This window comes from Phyllopteryx taeniolatus, chromosome 15 (assembly GCF_024500385.1).
Source record: "Phyllopteryx taeniolatus isolate TA_2022b chromosome 15, UOR_Ptae_1.2, whole genome shotgun sequence".
NCBI classification, from domain to species: Eukaryota; Metazoa; Chordata; class Actinopteri; order Syngnathiformes; family Syngnathidae; genus Phyllopteryx; species Phyllopteryx taeniolatus.
The window spans coordinates 10,163,576-10,182,833 of record NC_084516.1 but is presented as its reverse complement, the minus strand read 5'-3'; the positions used below and the strand labels follow the sequence as shown (position 1 = coordinate 10,182,833).

Sequence of the window (19,258 nt, the reverse complement as noted above, 5' to 3'; positions counted from 1 at the left end):
AGCTAACTTGTTTACCTAACAACATTGATATTTGCCATTTCCGTCGACAAGCCTTCCTCTCCTCCTATTAAAAGAATAATTCTGAAATACAACAAAGCTGGCATAATTTTGAATTTGGACACGGGGTCATAAAAAATGAATACATTTAGCTTAAAAATAGATTTTAGGGCTCAGATCCTCGCAGTCTGAGAGAAGCCACCTTCCTGTCAATATGAGATCATTATATTTTTTTCATCAGTCTTTTGACCTTTATTAATTCCTATATAAATAAGAGCCATATGCAGACAGGTCAAAACCAAAATGCATGCTCCCAGAATTAGTGAGGTCTTCTTTCCGCATTCATTTTTTTTGCCTCCTTCTTTCCATCTGGCTTCCATTCTCTCCACCTGCCCATCATTCTGCAGCCAGGGACAGGTGAGCCTATTACACGCTTTTCACACTGTCTGCTACCATGCACAAGCGCACGCACACGCACACACGCGCACACACCCACATGCAGTCGGCTCACTTCATGGTAACTTAGCATGCAACACACATCAAGCCAAATCGTCCGCGTTGTAAAACGGCTGTTACTGCAGCCACGTCACAAACCCGATGAAGCAGTCTGGTGCCGGATATAAAAGCTGAAATAACTCCATTACAACAGAATAGCCAAGGTTTAACTAGAAGAGCTACCAGAGGATAAGATGGGCTGAGCCCTGAAATTGAGCATTTGAGATTTTAGAGGGAAAAAAATCCAACTCAATAAAACTTCAAATGCTGTCACTCAGTTCAAAAGTCAAATGTCCCAATCAAGTCCATGAGGAGTTTTCCTCTGTGTCGGTTTGTTCGTGGTACAGTGTTGTGTGTGGTTAACATGCCAGCCGCCCAGTCATAGGTTCTGGGTTCAAATCCAAGCTCCGGCCTTTCTTTGTGGAATTTGGATGTTCTCTCTGAGCCTGCATGGATTTTTCCCAGGTACTCCATATTTCTCCCACATTTAAAAAAACAAATTGCTTTTGAATATGACATATTTGTTTTTCTATATGGGGTCAACTGGGATAGGCCCCAGCTCACTCATGACCCTGAACAGGATTAGCGGTAGAAAATGGATGGATGGATGGATGGATTTGTTTGATGGACTTGTTTCCCTAATACATTCCATCAGTTACCATACATTCCATCACTTCATTGAGGACTGCAGACCAAATGTTTCCTGTTGGCCCAAAGATGTTTATAAGCTGAGGTGATCGTGACCTCTCAGTTGCCAAACTTTGCAACAAGATGTTGTTTATTATGTTTGTCGTTTTTCTGTACATTTTATTTTACTATTCTTGGACGATTTTCGTATTTATCTGTTGGTGTTTTATCTCAATGTATTTTATTTTTAAAATATCTTGGTCACAGGTATTGTAAAAATATTGTAAAAAATATATATTATTGCTTGGTTTGTTCTTGTGTAGCTTCCTAACTTTTTGATGTATAACATTAAGGGTTAATAGTACAAGAAAATAGGTAAAAATTGAAAGAACACAAAAATATTTTATTTATATTTATTTAAATGCGTTAATAGTATTTGAACAAGATATTATCTAGGTTCACACACATTTATGTCACTTAGTTTCATCCAAATATGACCTAGCTGTCATTCTACAGTAAATGGCATTTGGGAGCAATAAAAAACAATCCAATTAAATCTACTCACATACAGTATTTAGATCTCAAATATAATCACATTGTGCTGAAATTTGATGTGGTGAAATAGTATCTAAATAGCTTAAAATGAGGTTAAATTCCATAATTTTTTTGTGAGGTGAAGATAATGTTAAAATGTAATATGCCAGCATGACTTCACTAAGATATAAGCCTTGAATGTCTATGCTCTCTGGCTGCTGTTGTTTATTTTCAAAAACCTCAATTTCTACCTGCCAGCAAGGCAGGAAGGAGAAAAAAAGAGCTGCAGGTGGCATGCAGACGCTCTGGTGCAGCAACACCTTGGGGATTTCTAACATCACCTTTTAAAGACACACACTATCTGCATCTCTACTCAACATGGATGTCTTTTGCTTGCACCAGTACATTCATATTCATCTTGTTTACTTCAGACTCTTAATTTTTATAGATCAACACTTGTTCAATCCTCCAATGACAGGACATAAAGAGGTCACACAAGCAAAGAGCACAAAACATTATGTGCCAACATAAAACAAACAAGAAAATCAGCAAAAGCAAATCCCTCAGGCCAGTGTGTAGTCCCTTGAATGGAAGTTGGCAGCATTAGTTGGCTGGTCTAAAAGTATTCATAGAGAATATATTATTTTGCAAGAAAATAGCAAGCCCCTCTGCCCCCAAACAAAAGAAAAAAGAGATGAAAAGCTAAATATATAGAAGAAAAGTATAGACAGGATTAAAGTAGATCAGCGCTAATTACACTCTCAGACATCTCATACATCTTCACAACATGCCAAAATCCGTGCAATTTTTTTCGTTTCCTAATAGTCAGTCATAACTCAGCACCATTGCAGCGTGTATGTGGGGTATTGCTGGAATGGCACAATTATTTTTGGTTCAAGCACTGAATTGTTAATCAAATTGACATACAAGAAGTGATACAGGTGAGATTAGGGCTAAAATGTAGGAGTGGGAAAAAATCTATGAAACCACTATCATTTTTGATACAAATGGAAGCTCTGGTGTCTGATCTATTTTCTAATAAATATACAGTACATGTGTTCAAGTGCCATAATTTCAACTTTTATTAAAATGTGTGTTTTAGAGGAAGACGTTTAGCCGGATTTGATTGTAGTATTTTGTTGAATCTTTTGCTTAGACCAAAACTTCATTAGGAACCAGAACTTAAAAGCATTGCTCAATATGGGGTCACAAAATTGGAATTGGTCCAAAATGGGCTCAAAGCCAGCAAATCCCATCTTTTGATCATGAATCCACTAATGCGACATCAGACAATCTGGAGAGGCTCTAATTCAAATGAAATTCAAATGAGAGCCTGTTGCTTTACTAGTATCAATGTGTATATGCATGCACTACTAAAATCAAGCACTAATTAAATACGTGAAAAAAAACAAAAAGAAAAAAAAAAACACTTAATCCAGGTGTTTTATCACCATGCTCCATGACATTCAAAGAGATGTCATGGCAACAAATGGGAAAATAATTGTTTTCTTGAACAAAGGCAGTTTGCTTTCAGAATAGGTGGTAGAGTAGACAATGATGAGGACATTTGGAGGAATAAAGGGGAGGCTGCTACAATAAATCAATGAACCATAGGAGCCACTACAAAAGTACAGTGCACTGCACAAAAAGCAATCTGAATCAAGCCAATTCCCCAATTCTCTGTTTCAACTCTGTTCATTTCCAGTTTTGTTTAAGGCAGTGCTATTACTAGTGATAGGGATTCAGTGAAGAGGAAGCGAGCTAAAAGTGATATCGACATAGACACTCAAAAACTACAATACAATGATAAACATATACAGTATACAATTAATTTACACATGTATATACCTGGTTCTACAAACATTACTAATTTGCTAAAAATCTCACAATATGGTGAATTATGCCTGATATGAATATGAAAAAAAAATCTGCAATGCACTGAGTCCGCATTAGGTGAACCGCGATAAAGCGAGGGAACACCCTATACCTAATGAAATGTCCCAGAAGCGAATAGAGAAAAAAACAGTTTTGGAATGACGCTGAGCAAAGAGGTCAGTAAAGAGGTCTCAATCCTTGCTTAAGGCCTGTCAGACTCAAAGATGGCACAGGATTCCATTGATTTATCACAACCAGTGATTGAGTGGTGCTCACACTAAGAAACTCAACCATGTTTTATTGAAGCAACAATGACATTAGACAAATGCTTACTTCGGTATTTGTGTGTATGACACGCATTCAAAACTTCACAATCACTTTTTACTGTATAAGGGTTTATGCCACTAAACTGAAACTTTAGAATGAGTGAGTTCAGGTATACCTAAGAGATCCTGGTTGTTGAGCTGCACTGAAAACAGAGATGTCTTGTCTCAAACCAGTCTTGGACAATTTATATAGAGGGTAGATTTTGCGTGCTGCAGTCTATCCCAGCTATCTTCGGACGAGAGGCGGGGTACAGCCAGCCAATCACAGGGCACATATAAACAAACCACCATTCGCACTCATTCCCACCTACGGGCAATTTAAACTCTTCAATTAACCTACCCTGCATGTTTTTTGGGATGTGGGAGGAAACCGGAGTACCCGGAGAAAATCCACGCAGGCACAGGGAGAACATCCAAACTTCACACAGGCGGGGCCGGGATTTGAACCCCGGTCCATAGAACTGTGAGGCAGATGTGAAAACCAGTCGATCACCGTGCCGCCATGCCCATTACAATTGATCAATATTAAATCCAAATTGGCTTTTAAATCAAATGTGTAATAGTCCCTATTTTGAACCCATGGCACATAGTTATACCTTGTTTGAGACACTTGAATGGAACACAGTTCATCTTACAGTTGAAAGCTATACTACTGTATATATAGCTGTATAATCACAGGCTGGCTTAACAAAATTTACAAAACAAAAGTTTAACAAAATATTACAAATCTCAAGTATTTACAAAGTTAGCTATATAATCACAACAAAGTGACACGTCTAATAGCATTTTTTTGTAAGCAAATCTGAGAATTCTCACCTAAAATTGAGGTGTAAAGCGTGATAATTAACTACTACTACCAAGCCGCTTCACTTTCCTTTAGTAGTACAGTATAATGCTTATAATGCAAGCGATATTGTATTTTCACCATGTTTTACAATTTGGGATAAAAACATTGCAATCTTTCCAGAAGGAGTCAATGTCACCATTTTCAATTTCAAGACAAAATCCATACTGTATTAGGTGTATGTGTGATTAAAAGTTGACATTTGAGAAATGGGAATCAATGTTGAACTGATAAGGCATAACAACAAAGTCAGCAAAGCTAAAAAAGAAGAGCATTATCTTTAAAAAAAAGTATTCACACCCCTTCACATTTTCCACATTTTGCTATGTTACAGACTTGCTCTAAAGCTGATTTGGGTATAGTTTTCTTTTTGAAAAAAATCTACATAAAGATATCCCATAATCCATCCATCCATCCATTTTCTGAGCCGCTTCTCCTCACTAGGGTCGCGGGCGTGCTGGAGCCTATCCCAGCTGTCATCGGGCAGGAGGCGGGTTACACCCTGAACTGGTTGCCAGCCAATCGCAGGGCACATAGAAACAAACATTGTCATGTTGGAAGGTGAATCGACGCCCTAGTCTGAGTTCCAGAGCACTCTGGAGCAAGTTCTCTTGAAGAATTTCTCTATATTTGGCAGCTGTCATCTTAGCCTCTATGCGGACTAGTCGCCCAGGTCCTGCAGCATAAACACAGCCCCACAGCATGATGCTGCCACTACCATGCTTCACAGAAGGGATGGTGTTAGCCAGGTGATGAGCAGTGCCTCTTCTTCTCCAGATATGACACCTGTAATTCAGGCTAAAAAGTTCTATTTTGGTTTCATCAGACCGGAGAATTTTGTTTCTGCAGGTCTGAGAATCTTTAAGGTGCCTTTTGGCAAATTTCAAGCGAGCTGCCATGTGCCTGAGAAATGGCATCCGTCTGGCCACTCTACAACAAAGGTCTGATTGGTGGAGTGCGTTAGCAATGGTTGACCTACTAGATGGTTATCCTATCTCCGCAAGGGAACACTGGAACTCTGCCTTAGTGACCATAGGGTTCTTGTGCACCTCTATGACCAAGGGCCTTCTTCCCCGGTTACTCAGCTTGGTCAGACTGCCAGATCTAGGAAGGGTCCCGGTGGTTCTAAACTTCTTCCATTTCCAAGTAATTGAGACCACAATCGGGACCTTCAATGCTGCTGAAATTCTTTTGTATCCTTTCCTCAGTGGAAATCAGATCCAGCTGAGCTTAGGTTTGCGTGGTATAGCAAAGGGTGTGCATACTTATGTACCTATTATATTTGAAGGTTTATATTTTTCATAGATTTACAATGTCATAGAAATGTCTGAAAATATGTTTTAACTCCATCATTATGGGATATTTTATGTCGATTCTTTGTTGGTCTGTTAAACATGAAGGAGTTTGAAGGCATTCTGGTGGCACTGTATATATATATATATATATATATATATATATATATATATATATATATATATGTGTGGATAGATAGATAGATAGATAGATAGATAGATAGATAGATAGATAGATAGATAGACTATTATAAATAAACTATATTGTAAAATGAAATATGTATGATATGAATAAAATATTTAGAATGGCTCATTGGTATCTGATAAAATTACAGGCAAATCCTACATGTTGGTGTTTGTGTGAGATGTAAATATGAAGCTGGAAAGGGCTAAAAGAGGGGAACGGAAAGACAATTAGTGAATGTTGCAAATATTTTACTAATAAGGGAGCGACAAATCAAAGGGTCAAATGGATTGATATTTGCAAAGATCAAGAAGCCTTGATGTAGAGAAAAGTGGATTGAGACAGAAACAGGAGGAGAAATGGACTAAAAGTGTCTTGAATGTCTATCAGAAGGAGGCGGGAGTAATTTGACGGCTGGCAGTTATAGCTGAGACTTAGAGTTACAAAAATGGCATGAAATTGACATGAAAATGAAAGGATGCAAGGGGAAAAAGCCAACGTGCAAAGGCACCTGAGGCTTGTTTGGGCTTGGGAGAGGTTGGCTCAGCCTGATAAGATACTCGCCACCTTATCTATGACGGTCAGACTGCTCACACACTTGCTGTGAACACACAATCTGAGATATGAATAAACATGAAGCAAACACAGGGCATCCTTTGGCCACAGAACACGGTAAGAAGATTGGCAGACAGATGTTTGGGACCACTGAGTCAGATATCTGTTCTGTGCTTGGTCTGTTTATGGATTGGCGATCATGTGTGCATTGGGCACATGTGATAAGGGAGATAAATGATCATCATTGTCTTGGTTCTTTAAACTTTGGTTAATAAATTTAATTGACATAAACATTCAAACCATTACAGTGTTGGAGGTAAACTCATTTGACACATTGACATGTTCTCACAATTCCTCATTGAAAGTTATTCTCAAGCGTTTAACAAAGCAGTCAGCAACCAATTGTTCAATTACTCGGACCACCATGGAGCTATGCATTCCTTGTACTTTAACTGAAGTGCCCTTGAGCAACTGTTCACAACTGTAACGGGTTAAATCCAGAGGTCAAATTTTGAGAAATGCATGTAAATGGAATCCTAGTAAATCACGTGCAAACCAACACCGCACACAATATGTTCTAGCGAACCCCTAATTTAGCGCTCTCATTTTGGGATCTCGGTAAATTAGGCCCTAAGAGTTCGTACAAACTGTATTCTGTAACTACTGTCATGCACAAGGTTTATGTTTCTTGTTTTTATGTAGGGCAACCCAAAGTATCGTGACAGGGCTGTGACAATGCTTGACCTGTAGGTTTAGGGCCTTGTGAAGCCCATTGCAGAGGTGGTCCTATTAGAAGATCAGATCACGATAGTGAAAAAATAGGTATAAGAGGTATCCTGCACTAAATGATTTAAAGCTGCGGCCATGTCATACCAGAGCCAATTTGCTGTCAGTAGAGGTTGCAAGAGGTTAGTTGGGAAGCATTTACTGAGAGGCCAAACAGGTTGGTTGGATAGTATAAAGAAACATCCACCCACACCGAATACAGTTCAAGTCCAAGTGGAAGGGAACAGCTCACAAACATCATATACTGTAAAATATATATATACAAACTGGTGTATTTTTTTTAACTAATGATATTAATTCAGAGCATCTGTGGTAAACCTTACATTGGGTGATGGGATATCTGTTGAGCAGTGTACATCACCGCGTCAGATAGTGTAAGTACCGACTCCCAAAGAAGATGAGCACTGTTACATTTACAATATAAAACCAATCACCATCATAATCCATCGTCATTACTTTGGCCGTGAGTCTGGGACAGAGATTGGATTTTTATTCCCTGGTTTCTTGACGTAAAGGCAATGAGAGGCAATCTAATGATTCAATGATCATCTAAAACCATAAATGTTAATTAACAGCCTTGGCTCCTGGACATTCATTTATCTGAAAGGGAGGATCATAAAAAAAAAAAAAGAGTAAGGGTGCTGTATGTCAAGTATATGTGAGGATATATGATTGTATATATGTCTGTTTGTGTGTGCATGCGTGCGTGTTTTTGCGGCATCACATGTGAACCTCCAAAACACACCAAGGGCATGTGGTAATGAAAGTGTCCCAAAGGCTTTGCCGTCCTTTGCTAATACAGGCCGTCAGCACAATAACGAGGTAGTTAAACCACGACAACATAATCTAGCTATGCAGGGTCAAAGTCAACAAAGTCACACCATGACCCCCTAATTGAGATGTAGGGACATAGACAAACAAGAGAGACACTTTAACATCATAGTGTAAATCCAGTCTGATCCAATGCATGGGCCATGATTTAAGTAAATGTCCATTTCCTATGATATCTTGACTCTGTTATTCATGAAGTTAAACTGCTGCTTGATAGAAGAACTGACACAAAAAAATGATGGGCCAACAAAATCAGAGCTAATAGTATCATTTAACTCGAGGTGGGCAAACTACGGCCCGTGAGCCACATCTGCCCCGTTGATCGGTTCAATCCAGCCCGCCAAAGATTTGTACAGAATCACCCATATCATGACTACATTAATTTGACCTTGTCCTGTAATGGCGAGTGGTTCCACCAGGTCGTGCTGTAATGCCCAGTGGTTCCACCAGGTAGCGCAGTAGGTACAGTGATACGTACACTTGACTTTGACTGTTCTGTTTTTATTCTGCTACTGCTCTGAACCCTTCTTCAACCATGAGTGGGCCAAAGAAAAGCAAAGTTGACAGTGAGTGCCGACTGTTTACTATAGAATGGACTACTAAATACTTTTTCACTGACGTCCGGTCAAAGGCTCTATGTCTAATTTGTTAAGAAACCATTGCGGTTTTAGAGGAATATAACATCGGCCGTCACTTTTCTACCAAGCATGCTGATTATGCAAACAGCCAATCAACGCAGGAACTGATTGCTACGGCTAAGCGGTTAAAATAAACCTTGCAGGCTCAGCAAAACACATTTATCTGACAAACTGCCATCCAAGATTCAGTCACACAAGACCCTGAAACAGCGCCACGGGAACTGCAGATGGAACTGATTGATCTCCATTGTGACACTGTCTTAAAAGAGAAGTTCAACTCTCAAACTAGATGAGTTTTATGCTTCATTAAGCGCCGACAAATTTCCAAATATGCAGAAGATGGCACAGAGGATGCTGGTGGTGTTTGGCTCTACATATGTGTGTGAACAGACTTTTAGTGTGATGAACACCAACAAAACATCCTACAGATCCCAGCTGAGTGATGAACACCTCAGATGTGTTCTGATAATTGCCACAACAAAACTAACACTTTGATGCACTGGCAAAAAAAAAAAAGGTGATCAACAAAACAACACTGTTCCCATCAAAAGTAAATCTAAGTATTAACACTACAATGCCTTTTTTGTTTGTTTTTGTTTATTTTTTATATGTAAGCATCTGGTCCTGGATTGGCCCGCCTGTAAAATTTGAAAAGTCAATGTGGCCATGGAATAAGTTCCTATTTTTTAAGCCAGCGATTCTCAACTGGGGACCCAAAAGTGGGTCGTGACCCATTACCAAGTTTACCAAGTTTCCACATGAAACATATGAGGTAAGCGACAGGAAATGTAGCTGCCTCGTGCTTTAGCCACTAGTTTACGCTGCAAACAAATACAGTGCAGCTCAACCTTTGGTTAACGGACGTCAGGTGAGCAATATGCTTTTTGCAGTACGTCAAACTCATTTGAAATGGCTTTTGTAAATATAACATATGTGTTGTCAGAGGCTTTTTTTAAACAAGTTCTTTATTGTTCTTAACTTCTGTAAAAGTGGGTCGCAACTTTGTAACAAATAGAAAATGCAGATCCCTAGGTGATAATAGTTGGGAACCACTGGTTTAAGCCATCAATGATATATTATGAAGCTAAATTTATTGGTTCCAGTTGGTTAAAGAAGCTTTGTTTGCTTTTAGGTACTGAATAACGTTATAAAGTATAAATAAAGTTTCACATTTTGTATTTTGAAGCTTTGTGAGACTTCATGTCATGCCTGATCTGACTGACTGTATCTTCAAACAATTTGATGCAGAATAATTCTCACATTTCTATTTTAGTAACTCTTATTTTTGGGTGGGTTTTGTGTCTTGCTCAACGGCAACTCAGCAGCTCTCAGGAAGTCTACTGGCATCCTTCAAAAAAAATCAGTCCCAATTTCCATGCTTTGGCTCGCAACTGGATTTTAAATTTGAACCTACCCTTCAAATGCTCCCCCCAGAGGTTTTAAAGAAATAAAAGAATATGATATTTGCTGCTATAATCTCCATTGATTTGTTCCTTCTTTTTTAGCATCACATCTTTATGAGCCTTAGAAATCATTGTATGTAAGGGGAAGCCAAACTTAATGTACTGGAGATGACTGATGATTTTAGTACTGATCATTGAAAACAATCTAAATAGAGGCGACTCATAACTTTTCTTTCCTAGTTTCAATTTCTCCTCTCCCCCATCTATCAATGTATCCATCTTGCCGCATTTACTACTTTTCCCTCTCCCACTCGTTTTCCTCATATCTATCTAAATGTAATCAAGGACATTTCAGGTTGGTGTAGCATCCTGACCATAAAGATGTTTTACAGCTGAACCCCGCCTCTTTCGACCCAGCTTGTCCAAACAGATAGGAGAAAAGCTCTCGTGTCAGAGTCATGGTTCAGTGGTTTCTAATTATGTGCTCCCTGTAGGAGCTTGGTCAGAATATTTCATAGAGACCTCTGAGAGCGATAAGACAGAAGGGTTTGAAGGACTGAACGAAACACTGTGAGATTACTAAACAGTCACCATGGGAGTATTGGGATGAAGTATCACATTTCTTCTGTGAATTTTGCTGCTTTATTGCAGCTTTGTCCGAGAGTAAGATTATTGTAATATCTGAACTCTCATCTTTCGAATAGAAAACCTAGTGCTTGGTCAGTGCGCATATTTGCTATTGCACAGTGAAAGGTTTAAAAAAAAAAAAAGTTTGCCTCCTAGTAATAGTGTGATAATTAGGGGAGCTTCTTGACCTTGTAAGGACAGCTAAATGAGCCCCACGTAGAGTATGCACCCTTCGGAAGATGAAATAGTACATAGAGCCTCTTCTCGGAGCCCTTACATGACCGGTGTCATTAATGTTGGTGTGCTCCTGCCAGCTGTAATATTTCCTGCGGTCATTAGACCATCTGGCTTCCTGTCATCTCACTATCTCTTTTGTTTCACTACAAAGTCAATGTCAGTCCATTCTATTTTACTCTTTTTTCTATCATTTTCCCCATTTATAGTCCATGGTGCCTTAATATTATAAAGTCCTAAAGGTCATGCAATTTGACTCGAAAGTGGCGCAAAAACTTTTCATTGTGTTTATTTTTTTGTTACATACAGTATTGTAGCAGATATGCTCCCACAATTGGAGGTGCCACAGGGACTCCCACTTGATTACCCCATTCCTCCACGCTGCCCTGCTGTGAGATGGCCACTAGGACAATGCCTGGTGTACGTCAAGTGGACCTTAACCTAATTAGCAGCTTCCCGTCAAATCTTGATTCCTGGCTTCAAAGGGCTCCTTCCCTGACCAAAAGGTCAAGGGACCCTCCCTCCAAGAAGACTATTTGGTTAATATTCAAACATGCACGTAAGGCGCCACCCACTGGCGTTGAGAGGAACTGCAAGGTCGAACCCGTGGACTCGCCTTTGATGTTTGTTAACTGAAGATAAAATGTCTGTTTTAATATTTCATGAGCGCTGCAGAAATATTCCAAATGTATGCCTTGTCTGTGTCAGTGTCTCTGGGGTATTTAACTGTTTACCTTGTCCCTCTAGTCTTGTGTTTTTTCCTCTCTTCTTACCTTAGTGGCAGCTCGCCAGCCAGGCTAGCCATCGGCCACCCCTCCCCCGTTTCCCCTTTCTTTTGTGCGGCACACGGCTTGGTAACCGCGAGCCGGGATAGAACCGACATGGCTTCCCAGCCTAACCGTGGGCCTCCACTAAGCGATTAGAGCAGCTACTATGAAGGGGCCAGGTATGCTCCCAGCCAAGAGGTATCGCTCTGAAATTGCCAGCCACAAAAAGAGGCAGGAAGAGAGATGTCCGGTTCTCCCAAGAAGGCATGACGATGAGCCATTTTTTCTTCTCCCGCCTCTTTTATTTTGCTTTATTTTTCTACATCTTTTTCATCTGTAACCAAATCTGTCGCCTTGCTTCCTGAGCCACTTCCAGAGAGAGATTACCACCCACAATCTTGAATTTTGGTCGTGAGGAAACATGGCAACTTTGCCAGAATACAATATTAGTGCCTAATAATTTCGGGGAAATTACTAGTTTCAAACAAAATCTCTACTTTGTCCTCTCTGTGTCTCCCGTCCGCACTCAATGCAGTATGCGCTCACGTTTCCAACTTTGGTCCAATATACGATGTTCTATTCCCCTTTTCGTACGCCGATTTTCCTTCCTTCTACCATTATTAGTGTTATTTTCTTTCCTTAGTTAGACTCCCTTTGTGTGTTTCCCTCTAGATCCCTTGTAAATGTCATTAAATATGCCATACAATTCCACTCTTGGTTGTATTTTGTGCGTGTGTCCTGAGTTTAAGTAAACCTCGGTCATTTAGAACTCAAAACTTCATTAAGGTGTATCAACCTTCAGATTACGAGACTGATAAAAAGGTTTCTCGTCATATTTCCTAAATTTTATACAGGAAGTCCTCGAGTTACGACGTACTCGACCTACGATGTTTCGACTTTACGACGCCCATGCCTTGTCCGCCATTTTGTCCCCAGCACCATAGTGTTTCTGCTTAGCTAGTGCATAGTGCTTGTCTGTGTTTGTGCGCCGGGAGTATCTTTGCCTTTTTCGCCCTCCTTTTTTCACACTCTCAGCAGTAATGGTAAGTACAGCAACTTTTTTTTAATTTTAATGTATTTTAGTTTCTTTATAAGAAGTGTTATCCTTTCCTGCTACGGTCACCTGTTGGTCGGGAGACGCATGGGAGACGCCTTCTCCAGTGCCGAGGTTGTCCTCCTCGGGGTTAACTCCCTTCCCTCGTTGCATAGCTGAGCTGGGTGACGGCAACAATAAAGGTACAAAGCACCGGTTTGCTTCTTTAATGGCTTTATTAGCTCATCTGCACATTCAACGTCAACGGGTCCTCCGCTAATCGCTACTGTTCCCCGGTCGCCGTCACTACACTTGCCATTGTACACACTCGCACGTGTGAGCACTCCTTCCTCCGTCACAGTCCCATCTCACTCACACATCGACGCCCACGGCCACACACACTGAGCTTGCTGTCACAATCATGTGGTACAATACCCGTAACAGAAGTATTTCGACGTAAATTCCGACTTTAACGGTGAAATCAGACTTATGCAGAAATTCGGGTTACGTCGCCAGCATAAGAACGGAACTCGTTCGTAAATCGAGGACTTCCTGTACATAAAAAGTGACGTGTTGCCCTTTTCAAGCCATTAGTTTGATTTAAACAATTAAACTTAAAATTACGGTAAACCGGAAGTAACGCAAGTGTCGCTTCCGGCTTATTATTTTCTCCTAAATGAATTACATTTTTAGTTGACCAATATATGCTACAGTATATTCCAAAAAAGGACCAGCCTCATTAATGGGTGTAAAGAGATGTAAAGAAATAGAAGAACATACAGTGGAATACAAGTTACCTAAAGTAAGCAGAATCAAATACATAGCAAGGTCCAGCATTACCGAATAGTTTAATGCCCTGTGTATAAAATGTAACACTGCTGAACCAGGAGTTGACCAATGGTAGCCATTGTGATGAGCAAGCAGAAGGAGCAGCAAGTGCATATGGCATGAATAACACTGAAGTCAACTGTATAAATTAAGCGCTAGTGCTAGCTAGTACAGCTTTCCTAGCTCCTTATCCTTCAGTATATTGTCTGCACAGGGCACCTTTTGGCATGTGGAAGCACATTATTCTAAAACACGTTCAGAATGTATTTATGGTAACATGACGATAATGTTGTCAAATAACCACAAGTGAATGATATGTGCATGGCATCTGCAAATCCCTGACCATTAGACCATATTTTTTCTTAAGAAGAAGACCCGCCATAATAAAGGTCTCAGCGCCTCATGGGAGGAAGCGCTCTGCATCAAAAAAGAATTATTAAAAAAAAGAAAAACACAGGGGCTGATTTGATTGGCCATGATTGCTGCCAGCCCATACACCCACTGCTAACGTAAATAATTAAATGTTCCCTGTGTCTCACATGTAGGCCTTGTTTTTGCGTCTCATGAGATTAGGGGGCGAGCAAGGAGCTGAGCGTTATGACAATGAAACAGAGCACACTCCATTATGTCTTTGGAAATCCATTTAAAGCCAACTTTACAGATTTAAGGAGGGTAGAAGAAGCTCCAATACAGACACGCCACAATCTGAGTTAATTTAAACAGAAATCAAGCAGAAACTATTGGATTTTGGATTTAATGGTGTTTTCTTTTTCAACTAAATTAGCAAAGTAACCTTTAATAACTTTATAATGCTTATGATATAAAAGTAGAGGTTTCCAAAATTATTGGGGTCTAGTGTCAGCAGAATCCATGCTGCGGCAAGATGATACTACTGTTTGTTTTTAAACTAATATGTGTACAGCATTGTGTGAATTGTAATTCTAGTGGGAGTGCCAAACCCCATGAGAGTCCTGTATTTTGAATATACAGTAAAGCCTTTGCATATTAAAAATAACCAAAAGTCATCTGCAGCCGTTAGGAAGCAGTGGGAAATCATAATCTTTCCTGACTGAGGTTATCTGTGTTGTACATTATGCTTAATAATCACTAACATGTACCAACTTCCCGAATAGATTTTACTCAAGGGTACCTTTATTATGTTTTATACCATACTTTGATCCACAAACTTTCTTGCAATAATGGTACCGATATAACACTGCATTGACTCTAAATTGAAATAATTTACCAACGACTTGAGATGATAAATCAGTAGATATTGCTAAGCTCATGACATACTTAAGATGTGGGGATGGACATAAGTAGGGAGGCGAGGAGGGTGTGGTGGTCACTCATCATCCTAATATTTAGAATGTATGCTTCGTCAATTAAAGTACCCACCATAAGTTTTACTCACAGCCAATTATAAATGAAATTAAGCCGCTTATGAACTCTGACTCAGCAGTGTTCTTAGACAAGTCAGTAAAGTGTTCTTTTACTTTGGTGTTAATGCTGCTGCAGCACTGAAAATTTGGGATTTTAATTAACACCCCTACAGCCAGTCAGGATGGAGTGCAAACCAAGGCCACCGCTATTAGAGATTATCCCCGAGAGAATATATTTCACTGACAGTGATGCAAGAACATGCTGCCTTTTTTTTTTTTTTTTAATCTAACTACCAAGAATCACTTTTTAAATTGATTTTTTTATACTTTCTACAATATTTCCATTAGTTTTTGACTTGACTGGATTTGCCTTACATACATACTGTACTCTCTTTATAGCCACATTTTATATGTTGCTGGAATTTTTCAACACTGCTCTGTATTTGTGAGATTTTGATAAGAGATTTTGAAATTTCTTTTTATTCATTTTTTTAATTCAGTAAGAAAACCGCTTTGTGATGTATTCCATAACTTCCCTGATGCTTTGAACAATATTAATTGTGGCTCAAGTGATGTAAGCAACTTGTCCACATAGCCTAAATTTTGTACAGAAAATCTCTGATGGAAAAGTCACATTGTTTTTATGTTTGCTAAGTAATATCCATGGAGACAGATGACGTAGGTCTTTGTTACATTAAGAACTACATTTTCTGATTGTTATAACATAACTGAGCTAGTTAACAGGCAATCTCAAATTTCATATGGCCGGCATGAAAGAAGGAAATTTGAGGCTACATTATGTTTAAGTCTGCAATTAAAACAAATTGCCTGTAGTAATGGAGAAATATGCCTACATTTAATCTGTCCCATATGTACTTTTGTTTAAACATTTCGTCTATTTGAGCTACCAGTAGTTCCATATACATTCATAAATGAAAATGCCAACGCAATGGCAACGCAATACGACTACACTAATCATGTAGCATAAACACAGAACCAAAGGTCATAAATACACATAGATTAAAGGAAGCATCAAGGGCTTCTATATGGATTTGGACCATTAACACTTCCCCCAAATAAGGGTATTTCAACATATTACTCAGTTTTATTTAAGAAAAATATTGGTCCAATAAATCTCTTTCCACTCCCATGACATTGATCAAGCTATCCATCGATCCATTTTGTACAGCTTATCCTACTTCAGGGTCACAGATCAGCTGGAGCTCATTTTAGCTGACTAGAGTGAGAGGCAGGTACACTGTGAATTGGTTCCTCGTGAATTGCAGTGTACATTTAGACAAACAACCATTAACACTTACATTCACACAACACAAACTAGGAGTAGTCTTATAAGTGGAGTAAAAACCTTTCAAAAGTTCTTCAACAAAACTTTACCAAACAGGAAGCAAAACAAGGATCTCTGACATGATCATCTTACTTTCCCACCCTTGCGCACACAAATGTGGAAGCAATTCAATATTTGTCTGACTCAGAGAGAAGCAATATGTGGCACCATAAAATGCCCATGACCAATAATACAGTATATTAGGAATGTGTTGGGAGGGAATCAAGGAATTTGTCATGGGGAGGGAAAAGCTGAATGTGTAACAGGAAATTAACTGACTGTTCAACCTTCACAATGAAATCTAATCCGTTGATCACACGCTACTAGCATGTCATGTACCAATTCCCCCCCAATCACAAGTATGCACATATGTGTTACTCTAAAAAAAACAAGTGTTACTATACTGTTTTTTTTTGTTTATTACAAAAAACTTTGTATTGTACAGGTGTCACGACTGACAGACAATGACATTTATTTGAAAAACAAATAAAGGATCATGAAAGGGTTGAGACCCATTGGTTGCACACCACTGCAGAGAGTCACCGAGAGCAATCAGAGGACAGATGGAGCTGTAAACGTCACATCTGGAGGGAGAAATGGCAGAAGGCTAGTATGACTGCCGCCTCTGGGCACTGAGCTGATGGGTCGATTTGATTTTAAATGTGGCTTCTACAAATATAATGAACACTTGGGTGGAAGAAAAGAACACTGAGCTAATGTTTTTTTTTCTCTCTCCAAAGCTAAGATCAGCTAAGGTAAGTTATGTAATGTCAAGAAACATATTGTGTGTATTCAGCATGTGCCCTGTGATTGACTGGCTATCAGCCCAGGGTGTACCACGCTTCTTGCCCAAAATCAGATGGGATATGCTTCAGTTCACCGATGACCCAAATGTGGAATACACTGTATAATACGTATAATCCAGAGATGGAATCAAAATGAGAGAATATCACCACATATAACAAAGCCATAAACAAAAACATCCAAGGAAAATGTTGCACACAACAACAAATTAAAAGACAATGGATGTAATGTGGCAAGAGGTATTGTGGCAATATCCACGAAGTGACAAGGGATATAAAAGAATGAAAATACATATCCCTAATGAGAAGAGCAGATGGTGTATTCTGCTGGTGTTCGGGACAAGTTGTTTATCCACAGGGCATCAATTTGTAGGTTTGTACAACTGGGGCATTTCAGGCACTTTTTGAATGCGCTGTCCAATTTCTCAAACTCATTGATCTCACCACAGTGGGAGTACTACTTTAGAAGTTATTTTTTATTTTTTTGGGTGTCTGTGTAAAAGAGCCTCTCGTTTAAATTTCCTACCATTCGGCCTACCTAGTGTGAAATTTTTTTTTTACCATTTTATTTGCATTTTTTTTTATTTTCACGTATATGTTGGTCTGTCTGGCTCTCTCTACACACACACACACACACACACACTCAAAATGTCAGGTTTAACACTTAGTAACACATTTGTACTGACATGTTCACAAACAAACATCTCCCTCTCGTCTCTCGGTACACACACACGCACACGTACATACACTCACATCAGGGAAAGAGTATGGAGATCTTGGCACCTTGTCAAGTTCAATTGGGGGGAAAAAATGCAAGCCTTGAGATTTTTTGGGGTGTTGATTGAGGCTTCTCAAGGTGAAAACGTTCACTCGGAGCACATGAGCATTGGTCCTGCTTAGCATTCAACACACTGCTATCTACTATGGGTCTTAGCAGACACATAAAAGGGGATTTTAATGCTATTGCTGCACTGTCCAAAAAAAAAAGTACAATTGGAGCAAACAATTCTACTTACAGTATGTGCTCATCAACTAAATCGCCAAACCTTTCTCTTCTTTTAGTTGACAACTCAATTCATGAGCCATGATATGTGATGGTTATATTTACATAGCATTAGATAATGAGCTGCTTTCAATCTCATTGTACATGTGTGTAAGTGACAATAAAAGGTATTCAATGCGTTCTATTCCATTCTATTCTGTGACATAATCAATCTCATCTTGATTTAGTGCTGGGCCTCATTCATGTTGTACACACGAGTAGAGTATGCAGTTCAAAGCGCTACTTGATAGGTGTCTCATTTGAATGTGTTCTCCTGAGAATTTACCAGGAAATTGTATTGAAACCTCAGTCATATGGTTATTGTTGAGGCATTTTATTTCAATAAAGGAAAATGTTAATTAAAAACATTTCATGAAATGAAAATAATAGAGTACTGTCCTTCAGCAGCTTTTCCCTGTCGATTCCCAAACAACACATCCACGTACTGTACATGTCATTAGCAGGAGAGTGAAGTAAAACTTCACTAATGTTGGGCTTCTTCGCCATGCTTTCCCTTTTAATACTAAATTCCGGTCTCTATTCCGCGACTGCAGCACCTTGAGCTTTGTATCGATGTATGTGGTTTGGTCAATTCATTTGGGTGTCTGTTCTCAGCGAAAGGTTTGATGCTCACATGAGCTACCACTGCAACAGAGGAACTTCATTTGGACCAGCTCATACAAATCCAAATTTTAAAGATCATTGTCATACTTTCTCCAAATTGTACTCAGGGAAGAGTGTCTTTCATCTTTGGAACAGATAATGAATCGAGTTGGCCTTTTTTATGTATTTATTTTTTAAAACAGAGAT

The 19,258-nt window shown here is 39.2% G+C and overlaps 1 protein-coding gene across 3 annotated transcripts in view; it reads right to left on the bottom strand.

The window, feature by feature from the left end:
• Positions 1 to 19,258, bottom strand: part of cntfr (ciliary neurotrophic factor receptor) — a 332,427-nt gene that overhangs the window by 185,001 nt on the left and 128,168 nt on the right. The window lies entirely within an intron of this gene.